Raw genomic sequence first — 14309 nt, forward strand, 5'->3', positions numbered from 1 at the left:
GATGCACTGGGCTCAACTGCCATGGAGAGAACCATGGGGCTTGGAATAAAAGGAGCAGAGCTAGAGGAAGGGGACTTGTGGGAGGTCCAGAAGGACCCTCCAAGGGCCTCACTATGTCCTCCACAGCAGAAAGCTGGCTCTGGGGACACCTGCTCCAGTGTCACTGGTCTCTTAGCCAGAGAAGCAGCCACAGTGAGCCAAGCAAGGACCACGATGGCCGCAAGGATAGACACTCATCCCTTTCTTTCCTCTTTCCTGCCCAACACGCTGGAGGAACTAGGCCTTGAAGGTCAGGTGGCAAGGGCAAGGGGCAGAAGAGAAAGTGTTTAAGGGCTAGATCCTGTGCCACCAGCCTTCCACTTCAAGGAGTAAAGGATCCAGCTAGAGCCTGCAATGGGGACTAGATTGGATTTAAGTCGAGTCTGAGGTTGAAGATTTAAAAGTCTAAGTTTTAGAACTGAAAATGATAAAATCTGCCCATGTAGAACCACTGCTGTGTCCTTTTAATGGGCTCTCTTTTTGTACTCTTGTCCCCATGGGCATTCTCAATGCAAGCTCTATACTGTCAACCAGATCACGTCCCCACTCTGCTCTACACCTTCCAATGGCCTTCCATCACACTTAGACTAAAGCCCAAAGTCCTTTCTATGGCCTTCCACGGTCTGGCTCCTTGCTGCCTCTGTGACCCCAATTCCACCCACTCTGTGCCTCGCTCTGCCAGTCTGGCCTCTTTTCTGTTTCTTGAGCATGCTGAATACATTCGTGTCTCAGGGCTTTTGCTGTTCCCTCTGCTGGAAACACTGTTCCCCAGATATGCACATCTCTCTCTTTATTCCCATCTCTGCTCAAATGCTGTGTCCTCAGAGAGGCCGTCCCTGATCCCTGTCTAAAACAGCAGTCCCGCGTCCCACCTCAAAAATCCTTTTGCTTTTCCTTTCTGTCATAGTTCTCAGCACTACTTGATGGCATACACTTTTAATATGCTATTTATTGTTTGTCTCCGCTTATAATATCTAGCTTGATAGGGGCAATGATTTTGTCTCTTTTGTTTATCTCAGTATCCTGGGCAAAAAAAAAGAGCCTGGCACATAAAAGGTTTCAAAAATGTTTGTTGAGTGAATGACTGTCTGAAATGTTATTAAAGGGAAGAAAAGACAACTTCAAAAGAATCAAATTGAGTATAATTTTTGTGACTTTCTGTTTGAATTAAAAAAAAAAAATCCCACAAGGACTCAGAGGCAAAGAATATACAAATCAATTTTCACTGCAAAGTAAAGGAGCTGTTACAGTGGAGGATTACTGGACTGAATGTCAATATTATGACATAGTATGAGTGTGTTTCATGTTTGGTAATTGCAATCATTGTTGCTTTTTTTGTGGTCATCCATTTACAATGCTTGGTGTCAGTCTATTTATCTCTTGTAAAAATAAAATACAGTGTGTGTGTGTGAAAAAAAAAATTTAAAAAAAAAGAATCGAATTGAACTTTGTACTTCAAAATAACATTTAACTATTTAAACCCTCTAAATTGAGATTCCTTAATAAACTCAATATTAAAGACCTAGCAAAACAGAAAATGACTGCTGTGATTTGGTTTACCAATATGTAAAACTAAAGATAGGCTTAATCTATAACACTCTGAGTGAACCCTAGGGCAGGGGGGTTACTTTTATGGAAGTTGGTGTATGCAGTAGATTGGGGGGAAAAAAACCAAACACCAAAAAATAAAACCTCTCTATTTTGTTCTCCTCCCATCAGAAATTGAAGTTCACTATTTTTCCATACTTTGAGTCTGGACATGACCATGTGGCTTTCTTTGGTCAATAGGACATTAGCAAACGGAGGTATGAAATGCTGTTTTAAACTAGGGCTTGCCTTCCTTTGCTCTTGGGAGCCAGGAGCTCACCATATAAAAAAGCCATATGGAGAAAACACCCTGTCATCCTAGCCATCGGGATGAGGATCCAAACTCCACGTGTCCGTCTGCATGAGTGGAGCCAGGAGAAAACAGCAGACAACTGCTCTGCTGATTGCACGAATAGTTGTTGCTTTAGGCCACTCAGTTTGGTGTAGTTTTTACACAGCAAGGGCTAACCGATATACTATATTTGGAAGTACTATGTACTAAATTAAGTTCCACTGTTAAAACAGTCAAGAGGCATAGACGACGGCTTCTAGCTCATCCGTCTACGGGTGGTATGCAGAGAATACAGGAACTTACACAGGAAGTCCTCCAGAACTGGGTTCGAAACTAGCTACATTACTTATTGGCTGTGTGAGCAGTTGGCTGGGGCAAACTGCTTAGCCCTTCTAAACCTTAGTTAAATATAAAATAGAGAACAGGCCTAAAATACTGACCCAACCTCAAAGTCTGATCTGAGGACCATGCTGATGCATGGCACTCGAGCTTGTCAGAAATGCAGAATCTCAGGTCCCACCCCAGACCTGCTGAATCAAAATCCGCACTTTAACAAGATCTCCAGGTGAGTTGTGTGCACATTACAGTTTGAGGAGAGCGGTCATAGTACCCTGTCATCACTCAAGATCACCACATCTTGAAGACTGCAACAGTGAAGAGCCCCACAGCTTTTCCCTGGGATCTTGCAGGGAAACTCAGTCTAGGCTATTTTTCCTGGCTTCTTCAAAAGGCTCGGTGGCTTCCAGCTTTTCTTAGGGGTCAGTGAAGATTGCAGTTTAGCGATTTAGCTGAGGAGTTGTCAGCGGGCCCTCAGCCCCCTCCCACTGAAGGATGCCCAGTTGGTAAACTTTTGATCACCCTCCTCTTTGCTCTGCCTCAAAAAGGCCAGGATGTGTCAGGAGAATGAGCCTTTTGCATCTACATCTGCCTCTAGTCCTCGGGGCCTGGCTATTGTTTGCGCCCACTTCCCCCCTCCACTCCCCACCGCTCAGTAGCGGCCAGGCTCGCTCTTTCCTCCTGGCCAGCCGGACCAGCTCCTGTGGCTGAGCATGCCCAGTTCAGCTGCTAGCGTGGCCCCAGTCCCCAATGCGCAGGTGCCACGTCTCCGGGTTTTGGTGGCCGCCGGCCCGGAGGAGGAGGCGGAGTGGCTTCGGGGAGGAGGGACCCCTCCCTGGAGGGAGTCCTGGAGCCTCACGTTATGAGGGTCCACACAAAGGGTGATGCTAAAGGGAACACCATTAGGGTCGAAATGCGTGGGTGACTCGGAGTCACCTGGGGGCGAGTTAGGGCCGAAAACTGGCTGGAGCTGTGCCCCAGCATCCCAGGGACCAAAGTCTGGGGGGTTTGCGTCTCTTAGGTTGCACATGGGGGAAGACTTTTTGGAACCACTTAATCTTTCTGTGGCTCAGTTTAAGCCTCCGGGGCTGGAGGGGGGAGATAGTAGTACCTGCTTTGGAAGACTGTTTTAAGGATTAAAGGAATAAAAAGCGTTTATAACAGTGCCTGAAGCACTGTAAGCGCTTTATGTGTTTATTAAACAAAATATAAACTAATAAACACCCCACCCCCACCAAAGGCTTTGGGTTGTCAGCTTTCGCCAGTCCTGACCCCTCTCCACTCTTTAGCCCCCACCCTCGCCCCAGGGCCCACAGCCGGCTGAGCGTCTCGCATCGGAGGGGGGGTGTCCCCCACCCCTTACAGGTGCTGCTCGCGAGGCGCCACGCTGTGCGTCCCCCGACCCCAGGCGCGGGCCACGCGCGGGGGCGCCGGGACCCCAGAGGGCGGCCGGAGAGACCCCCGAGGAGCGCGCTGCGGGGCGGCTTCCCCGGGCGCCCCACCTACCATTTCCCGGCGCAGCCCTCCACCCAGCCCGGCCGCCACCCCTGGCGCCCCCTCCCCGCCCCGCTGGCTCGCGGCCGGCCCGGCCCCTGCCCACCCCCAGCCCGGCCGGGCGCGCCGCACTGGGCATGCTCCGTAGCCCGGGCAGGTTGGGGCTGCGAGGCGACAGCTCGGGCTCCAGAGCCGGGAGGCGAGAACGAGGAGGGAGACTCGGGGGCTGGGAAGGAGGGAGCGGCCGGCCGCGAGGCCCGGAGCCGGGACACGCCGAGCCCGGCGGGCGGGCGGGCGCAGCGGGCCGGCGGTGCCCCGCTGCTTGTCCAAGGCGCGCCCGCGGAGACCCCCGCCGGGGGCTGAGGTGAGAACCTAGCGCCCTGGAGGCAGGGGGCGGGGGCGGGGCGGGGGCGGGGCGGGGGGCGGGTCCGCGCGCCAGGAGGGGGCTCGGCGGCCGGCGCTTTCTGGGGGGAGGGGGTTCGTGGCGCCGGGAGCAGTTAGTGAGCCGCACCGCAAACAAGAGCTCACACACACACACGCGCGCGCACAGTCGCGCGCGCACCCACTGGGTCTCCAGGCGGTGGCCGTAGCCGCATCCGCGGCAGCAGCTCCAGGCAAAGTGACAGGTAGGAGAAGGCTTTCCGGGTCCCGCCCGAGGATGCTCCGGCCCGCCCGGGCCCCCTGGGCTTGTTTGCTCCCGGCGGGTGCGTCCCGGACGCGCGCCCGCGCACGCGCGCACCCAGATGCCCAGCCCCGCAGCCGGTGCAGGTGCCGGTGCCAGGCGCCCGGCGCGCGCGGGAGGCGGGGGTCCCCGCCGCCACCCCCTTCCCCTGTAGTCATCGCCCGCTGGGTTTCCTTAGACTCAGTCCAGACGTTCGCCGCTTCTGGCTAGAAATAGCTCGGCTCGACGTGAATATGATTATTTTGGTTGGAAATAGTTGGCACCGTGCAACGCATGTAAATGTGTATGCGTGTGACTCTTCTTACCTCTTTTGGGGAAATAATAGAAATGATTGACCATTTCCACTTAAGACAACACTGACAGGCCGGCACTCTTTGGGGGCAGTGTTCCAGCCTCCTAAGAGCATACAAATGATGGAGACTAAAGGTTGTCTTATTTTCAGAATTTTGAAGTTGCCTTTTCCTTAACTAATTAGACCCTGTCTACATAGTACAATACTTCTGACTGTAGACTTTGTAGGCAGTACTGTTACAGAAGTATGGAAATATGGAGTTCTTCAATTTCCCAGTGTGTCTCAGTGCAACTTTATCTAGAATCATAAAAGTAGCATTTTTTTTCTAGAGAAAAATGCAAATGCACATTATAGTTTCATAAATGTGCATGTGTTTGGGAGATGACCCTCTGACTTTTTTTTTTTTTTTTCTTTATGACTCTTTAGGTGATTCTACCTATTGTTCTAAAGCACATGTTTGAAATTTAATTCTGGCCAAAACGTCCATGGAAGGTCACCATTTTTACCGTAAATGTGATACGTGGTGGCCTGTAAATTAAGTTATGAGTGTGTGGAGATAGCTGTTTAATAATTCTGTTTCGTTGGCAATAACGTCATTCAAACTTTAGCTATATAACATCTAAAATAGAGTTATTTCCCCTTTGAAGAGAAATCAGGTTCATAAAGTAGACTGACCAGTAAAAGCAACTAGTGACTTTATCTGTGCAGTCTATCTACAAGGTTAATAAGGTGTCTGAGGAACTGTATTCTTCAGAAAAAAACACGTGTGTGTGTGTGTGTGTGTGTGTAAAATTTTAACTTTATCCTTTTTGTTTTTTCAAAACTCTTGGTTTCAAAAATACATGCTTGAACCAAGAACCTAATATTTTGTGTTCTTCAAACTTCAGTGGCCTAAGTTATTAGAATCATGCAGAAGAATAAAAATTTAGCTGGGCAGGGGCATGTGATTTAATCTGCCCTTATCCGTGTTATGTAATCTAGAGTGCTGTGTTTTGATAGGACAGTCTTGCATATTTTTCAGCTGGTGTTTTTATCTATTATGTCATCTTCCTTTTGAAGTTTAATAAATGATGGCCATCTTGAAAGAACACCTGTTTTCATAAAAATTCACTATTTAAGCAGAATAACATTTTTTATTGGCATTTTTATGAACAGGAGACTTTGCTGCCATAACTAGTAACCCTTTGAGTGTAACTTATTATAACACATCTACGGTAGCCCATATTAGATTACTGATTACACTTTCCTCCAACTATAATATTATTCAACCATCCCAACTTAGTTTTGATTTAGCTTTGATATCACTACCTAGCTTTGAATTAATCGCTGGTGAAAATGCTATTCTACACGTAACTGTCAAAACAGAATTTCTAAGACTCCATTTGATCACTGGGTACACATTGATATGTGTTGGGATAATGCTACCTTTATTTTACAAATGTACACCCACACAGAGAGATTTGTTCTAAAATACTCTTTTGCAAGTTTAAAATTGGTGTGCCTGAAAAATGTGATTGATGTTAAACTACTTCTACGCCCTGGAATCTTGAGGAGGTGTGTTTTTGCCTAATGAGATAGTGAAATAGGGAAGTTTAAAAAGTGTTAAGGGTTACCAGAATGGTTTTGCAGAAATGGATTTTTAAATCTGTATCACCTCTTTGAAATATTTCATCCCCAGCAGAGACTTAGCCAGTGCTTTTGGCCCTGCTATTTTGTCTTTCTTAAGAACAAATCCAACATCTTTAGATTAATGCGTACTGCTGATTTTGGCAACGTGGGACAGTTAAATTTGGCAATCCAAATGAACATGGTATTTTCCTAGGATACTAGTAAATTCACTTTGGGGTTTGATTTGTTAAGAATTGAAATGATGTCTAAGGCTTGCCTAATATTCAGCCGTAACCCATCTTCCAAGTTAAAATTGAGGTAAAATTGAGCTTTAGTGCTCTTGTGTTGTTTTCCTTGAACCCATCAGATGGCATGCCAATTCGTGAAAAGATGTGATAGATAAGTCTGCTTCTGGATTTTGTGTCTGCATTTCTTTCCCCAAACTTTCAGATGTAGCTGGCAAACTTAAATTATCTAATTCCTTCATTCTATCAATTATTTCTGTGGATTATTTTTTAAAAAATACATTAGTAATTAGCTGCCGAGTTTATTTTTTACTTTAAAGACCTTGTGTTGAGAATAAATTTGATCTTTGTGGATCACAGCCCTTATGTAATATAGTCACAGGAAAGAAAGGTTATGTATTTCTTATGTTCTCCACAAATGTCTTTAATAGTGAGCTCAAGTATTTTGGGGGAGGTAAAAATATTCTTTGAAACTTAAAGTTATTTTGCAGACCGTGACTGAATTTTCGTCGTTTTTGACCACTCGTAAAGTAAGGATGAAACAGCGTGTTTATTAGCACGAAGGACCCAGGTCTTTAATAAGCCATCTATCACAGTGAGTCCTGTAAAACCAAGAACTTGTGTGTTTGATATGCAGAATGAGGTCAAGGACTAATGGAGACGCTTTAATGATCACAGTTAGTATATTTCATGTCCAGACTGAAGTTTCTAAAATAGTTGCTGTTCACCATGTAATGTGAACTTGTGGGTCTTATTAGTGCCTGCCAGAAAGACTTACCCACCTATCAGGAAATCAATGCAACTCTTCATCGCTGAGTTTCTGTGGTTTTACTATCTGTGAGGACACTCAGTAATTCTCAGTACTGTCCATTCTGCACTTTTCTATTTCTCTGTAATATTTAGGAACTATAATAACCCTGTGTAGGTCATTCTTTCATTCCTCAATATTTGCTTTTCTGTTTCATAGTTTTTCTTTTGATCAAGCCTCCTCCTTGGAAGTAGAAATACTTCCTCAAGGTGTAATATTACTTATCTAGTTATGCCTTAGAAAGAGATAAGTTTTTGCGCATTCATAGGCTGGGACTCTTTACCTCACCAGATTTATAAATGGGTTTACTTCACCCCTGGGGAAGGAGAGCTGGGTGAAAATGCATCACCAAATAGATGAGTGAGAAGTTTGCATTGTCCTTACTGGCATGAAGCCTGCTTTTAAAAATCACCCCAGAGTCACTGGGAGATCCTTATGTTCAAGAGGATGAAAGGCCAGCAGAGGTTTTGTTTTCTCTGTGTGAACTCCATCTACTTTCCTTTTCTTTGCGGAATCAAAAATAGATGAAAGGGACATAAATCAGAAGACGGTTTTTCTCTGCACACCCCTTTGCCTACTACCTAGAAAACCTTCAGTGAGAAGGTCGCATACCATGTGACTGCAAGATAGTGTTATCTTATCCCCTTGACCAGGAGTCTCCTTTAGGGCCCTTGTCCCCTAATCCTTCGGTGTGCAGAGGGCTGGGAAATTCCACCTCTGGCCACCGAGCCACCCTGGGGGCAGTCAAATCATTGCTTTAAGATACAGTGCCCTTCTTATGGCACTCTTCTCCTCCTGAACAATTAGAGGAGGTGGTTGGCTCCCTGATATGAATGAAGTAGCCATTTCCTCAGAACAGGAGGAAGGCAGTAACTTGAAGGAACTAATTATAAGCAGCTCGTCCAGAGAGAAGAGAGCACAGACCACTAGATTTATGCTTGACATCTTTGCTGTCTCCCCCAGGACAGGAGCTCTTCACCTCAGGACCACCCTCTAATGGCCTAATGATGGCATTTGGTAGGTCCATCTAGCTGGCAAATACATCTTTATTTTCACTTACTTCCAAATGACAATTAGGGCAGGTATTAGAGTCACTGATGAGTCTCGGCATTTAATGGGTTGAAAAAAGAAGCATGTACATTACTATGTGTGCCTTAAAATTTTTTTTTTTTTTTGGTAAGTATATTTCAATATAATTGGTTTCTTCTGGACTTAATTTTATACATTTCAAAATATTTGGCTGAGAAGGGTCTGTAGGATTCATCACATTGAAAGGGGGTCTGCGACCCACTCAAGTTAAAGGACCACTGCTCTCGAGATGCTTCCTCTTGGAGGCAGCTGGTGGCGGCAGGGGGTGGTAAATTGGGGTTTGCTTTCAACAGTGTAAAGTTGCTGTGGCCTTCGGGTATTGGAATCAGGCGGACCCAAGCTTGAATCCTGACTATGTCATGTGTTAGTGTGTGACTCCTGAGTGTCCGTTGCCCCATCTGTAAATGAGGAGGATAACCCTATAAGGCAAAAGTGCCCTGCAGTGTAGTGTGAATGATGCCAGCTGTTGTGTTACTGCTGCTATTGCTACAAATGCTCTTGGTTACTAGTATGACTATTCACCCCCTTGTTCTCCTCCTCCATAGGGGGCAAAGGCCAGTGGCCTATCCATACAAAGCAGGCTGTGCCAATTCCTATAAAACTTTTAATAAGGGACACTTGCCCTGCCCCTCTACTAGCACAGAAGTTCTAGTTACCTTCTAGGGCCACTGTGAATGCCAGATCTTCCTCTGGACTTGCCTGACTCTGTGACTGCAGTTGGACAGAGGGGCCTCATGTTAACTCAGCCCTAACTGCCTAGAAGTTCTGTGACTGGGGGGTTTCGAAGAACTCAGTGAGCCAGAAGCTATCCCCAGGGCGTCTGTGTCTCCCAGCCAGGCTTTGAAAAAAGACCATATGAAGCCAGTTAGACCTGGAAGGAGAGGGGCATCTGCCAGAATAATTTGGGGATCTGTGATGTTTATGGGGAGGTGTCGTGACTCCTGTTTCCCCACGGGCTTCCGTGGGCATGCTGATGGCGACAACAGTAACAAAACCACAGATGTTGGTTAAGCACTTAAAATGTGCCACCTTATTTAACTCTCCCTACAGCTTTTCTTGGCGGTTCCTAATAGTATCTCCATTTTACATATGGGGAAACTGAGGCTGTGAAAGGTGAAGTTATTCACTTCAGAGAGTGAAAGTTAGAGATGGGAAGTCAAACCCATGTAGGCTGACACCAGAACTCCAACTTCTAACCACTGTGCTGTGTTACCTGCCACACAGGTACATGCTGCCAAGAGGTTTGCTACAGTGAAAACTTTTGAGACCATTATTTTAAGTGACGGGGCTGAGGTATGACAGAGAAGCTTCTGGCATCCCTGCCTTGACCACGGAATTGAAATGGGAAGTTGAAGATAAAGCCACGTGCCCTTATCTAATCCTAGATGCTTTTGTTTCCGCAGATACATAGGCCAGAAGTCTGAGAGGGAGGTTACTAAATGCTGCTCCAGGGTAGCCTAACAACTAATTTAGTTTTCTGAAGGGCCAGCTCTTCCTGGGTGAGGGTCCTCATGGTTTCAATCAGGTGTGACCCACTCTGATTCCTCTGAGGGCCAGGTAAGCATCATGGGGCTGCCCAGGTGTCAGCCCCCTTAGGGGATGGGGAGGCCGTGTGCATCGGGAGCTCTGCCCTGACCCTTCCTGGGGGGGCAGGTCTATTAGATTTCTGCCAGGTGGGCGTGGGGCTCAGGGTTGCCAACACCTCTCCATTTTCAAGAGAAGCATGAAATACAGATTTCTTTAAAGCATGCGATATCATTGCAAAAACTTTAGAAATAATTACAGTAGAAACAAACACGTCAGCCCATGGGCTGGCCAAACAAAACACGTTTGTGGAACATATTCGTCTCATGAGCTCCCACTTTGAGCTTTTGTCAACTGTAAGTGCTTGGAAACCTTGTGAACTAGTGTTGTCTTGATTAAGTAAGCACGGTGCCTTCTTTATTCATGCTTTTCTTTTTTCCCCCCTGTTAAATTTCTTACAAAGGTGGTTATGGCCATTTGTTTCCAGTGGACGTTGGTTTCAGAGTCGGAATTTCTGCCTGTTTTTCCCCTCCCTCATTTTTCTAAGATGTTAGCAAGTCTGCAGAGTTGAAGGCGGAAGGCCAGGGCTTTCTCTCCTATTTTGCAGGCTTCTTTGAAATAAGACCACCTAAGTGTGGAGAAATGAGTGACTCCATTTATGGGGACGTGGAGGGTCTCTTGTGTACATCACTGATCTGAACTCTAACCAGTGACAAAATGTCCCCCCTGCTATTTGGTAGTTGCTGGATTTGTCCTGGACATACAGAATGTAGATCTGTTTCTGCAGGTCAGTGTTTCAACGTGCAATCTACTTAACAGCCCTCATTTTCCTTTTGGCTCTTAAAGGAGGAATCCCAGTGGATCAAACGAAACTGAAGTCCTTTGAGATAGGATGTCTGCTGATGCACTATCATTGGATAAATCGCCAGAGCCCCCTCTAGAATTTCTATTAATTTTTTGTTTTCATTGGTTTTTAAAATGATGGATGTGATACATTAATACGTTCCAACTGCAGTGATAATGCAGAAGCGCAGAAACAAAATGTAAAACAACCTTTCCCACCTACACGCATACCCGGATATAACCATTGGCAACAGTTTAGAGCACCTCTCTCCTCTCCTTTTTCTATGCATTTACATATATAAGTACATATACATGCCTTTTTCTTACTACATAAACTGGATCGTACTGTGTATGTTTTTCTGCAACTTGCTTACTTGCCACTTAAGTGTATGTTGTGGTGATCTTTCCATGTCCATATACTAGTTATATTTTTCTTTCTAACATTACATAAACTCTAGTAGTACCATAAATAAACTATGGGTGTACCATGTTTTATTTTAACCATTCTCCTGTTATCACTGTTGCAAACTGAAAGATGCAAGATCTTTGTACCTATGTCTTCATGCACATGTGTGAGAATTTCTTGTAGATAAATTCCTAGAAATAGAACTATTTGGTCAAAAAGGTATGCACATTTTACATTTTGTGGGGGCACTGCCAAATTGCCTTTAACAAAGATCCGCATGGAATTTCTATCTCATGGAACCTCAAATTATGAATATGGTCTCTAATTGAAGCATGCCCCACATTGTTTCATTGCTTTACTAGTTCAGTCGGATCTCAGCTATATACATTACACCAGGAAATGACTTTAGAAATAGTCTATGTCCTTAAAATTCCTTGAAAATACAATACTTAATCAAAAAGAATTTACCAATTAATAGGCCAATTAAAAAAGTTGTTAGTAAAGAGATATTGAGTAGAATCCGAGTTGAAAATCTATATTCTGATCAATTTGGTTAGCTGTGAAACTCTAAATTCCTCAGACCAGGGACATGTCATAAACACCCTTGAATATATGGTCAAAAAAGTGAGGTGCTGCACAGACAACAGAGGTTGATATTGACCTGGGAAAATCAAATTAATTTCATTGCTAAAAATTCTATCCAGGTGTATTTATAGCTTTAGACTTTCAAGTACTTAATTATTTAAGAATCTCTTTTACCTTCTACTTTCTACTTTGAGAATTAGAAGATTCAGAGATAAATTTATTTTATTGAGTTTTATTATTTAATAGATACCTGAAGTTAATTTCCGTGCTATTTAGAAGTGATATATAGACAAAGGGCTGTATAAATTAGAAACTACACTGTATTTTCATTTAGAGACATTAGGAAAAATACAGAAAATCTAGGTCACTGATTCTCAACTTCTTTCAGAAGTTAACTTCAGTAATTATAGTTGTTTTCAATAATATGAAGTGAATTGTTAGTTTATTTTTAGAATTTTATGACATCCCTTGAAAGACTTGGAATCACCCTAAAATATCATATTATCAGAGTTAGTAAATCTGGATGTGGATAAATAGCAGGAAATGAAATATTGTTTCTGTTTTCAAAGATGGATTCAGTTCTTTCATCTGTTTCTCCAGATACCCATTTTTAAGAAAAATTCTGGCGAGGTTGGCAATGATATTTGGATTCTGATTTTATGCTTTCTGCGTGTTTATTTTTATAACACACAGTGAATTGTAGAAATATGGTAGGATTCAGTCATGTTTCCTTGGCATTAAAACCTTGCATATTCAGGAAAGTCTGTACTAGCTTTTGTTCATGGAAATGTTATAGCGTTTTACAATTTACAGACAATTTCCTTTGATAATATCTGTGAAAGCCTCAGTGGAGGGCCCCACCTGGTCACTCTTTAATCTTGTGTCATTCAGGGCCTGCCGGGGAACAGATCGTGGGTGTAGACTGAGTCCTTTGAAGAAGGCTTCATAAGGAGACCCTTTAGGAGGTATGGGCAGGTGTAGGGAACAAAACCACGACCAGGGTGAGGGCTGAAGAGGGACTTAGCAACGATGGGGAGCTTTCCTACTCTAAGTAAAGGGGCAAGAAAAGCTGTCCTACAAGAGATGTGTCCTGTTGTAGAGGGACACAGTCAACCTGTAATGTCCCTGCGGGAAGACGGCAGGGGCATAAATATGCCTACATCACTCTCCTCTTGTCCCCCAGACTCTGGCTGTTGCCTTCCATTAGCTGATTCAGCTAGAAACTAGAGGGCAGAAGCGAAGAGGCAGGGGTGAACAAGGATGGTGAATGGGTCTGGGCTGACAAACTGCATGCTCTACCTGCCTGCTGTTCTAGAGCAGAGGTGTGCATGGGTCAGGCCAGGCTGGGAAGCCTGTGGTCTGGTTTTGTGGCCAAAGAAAAGAAAACTGTAGCCACAAGGACTAAATTTAAATGGAAGTCGGGAAATGTCCCATAACGTCACATGGCTGATATCACTAAGATGTGTGGTGGGCCTTAGAGTAACACTTAAAAATTTTTTTTTTTTTTTTTTTTTTTTTTTTAAGTTCACTTGGAATGGATTGTGCTTCTTGGGAAATGAACAGAATGGGAAACTTTATGTATTTACCTGAAGAACCAAAAGTGTAGGCTCTAGAAAGAAGAGACAGAAGGGATTCATAAAGTCCATAAACAACATGGAGTTAGATACCTAGGATATAATTCCTTTGCTTTTAATATTTTATGAAAACATTTTATCTAAAATGTCAGGTACCTGGGGAAAGAGATGAGGAGGAAATTAAGGTTATTAACAGTAATTTTCCTTCAAAGAAGTCAATGTAACTGAATCATTAGCATCACCGAGGAGAAATGAACAAGCTGTATTTTCCCATTTGTTCAGCATGACAGTAAGACTCTGAGATTTCACAGGCTCATCTGTTCCCTTGTTTTCTTGGTGCCGTTGTTTGAAAAGGTGAAGACTCTGGGCTCTGGACTCTGTTTAGTTTGTGTACTTGTCCTGAATGAACAAGCAATGAATTGGTTAGAATCATAAAGTCAGACTGCTGGAAGGAATGACAGAATTCATCTCTTCTTCTCTCCACATTTATGGTACAAAAAACCAAGACACTATTAACAACTGCTGCTGTGCAAATTCCCCAAGTTGGTGACTGGGGAAGTTGCATCCCTTCACTCTGAAGGAATTGCACTAGATGAATTCATTTTTGCTGTTACCCTTGTAGATTCCTGAAGTTCCTGATTCCTAGGCCTTGCTTGGCCATTCGATACTGTTTTCATATATCAGAGGCAGGCCTTCTTGAGCACCTCTTCCACCACCCAGCCCTTAAAATGGTATTCTCTGGAGGTCTCTGCATTGCTCTCGACTCTTCTTATGGTACAGATTCTTTCAGTACAAGACAACTCACCCACTTCTACCTTTTTTACAACCACTTATTCATTGATGACTCCCATATCCCTGACTTGTCTGAGCTTCAGTTATATCCCGTTGTCTGCTGGAGATCTTGA

The 14309-nt window shown here is 44.3% G+C and overlaps 1 protein-coding gene across 5 annotated transcripts in view; it reads left to right on the top strand.

Moving 5' to 3' along the window:
* Positions 1–3911: 3911 nt before the first annotated feature.
* PLCB4 (phospholipase C beta 4) overlaps positions 3912–14309 on the top strand; it is a 422682-nt gene continuing 412284 nt past the window's right edge. For 4 of the 5 annotated variants that reach the window (XM_082428193.1, XM_082428195.1, XM_082428194.1 and 1 more), the window contains exon 1: positions 3912–4112. The gene's annotated coding sequence lies outside the window, so the exon portion shown is untranslated. Of the gene's footprint in view, positions 4113–4229; positions 4375–14309 lie in introns of those variants that run through there. The other variant, XM_082428197.1, reaches the window with a different exon arrangement.

The sequence above is a fragment of the Balaenoptera physalus genome (genome assembly GCF_965194825.1).
Source record: "Balaenoptera physalus genome assembly, chromosome: 16".
Lineage (NCBI taxonomy): Eukaryota > Metazoa > Chordata > Mammalia > Artiodactyla > Balaenopteridae > Balaenoptera > Balaenoptera physalus.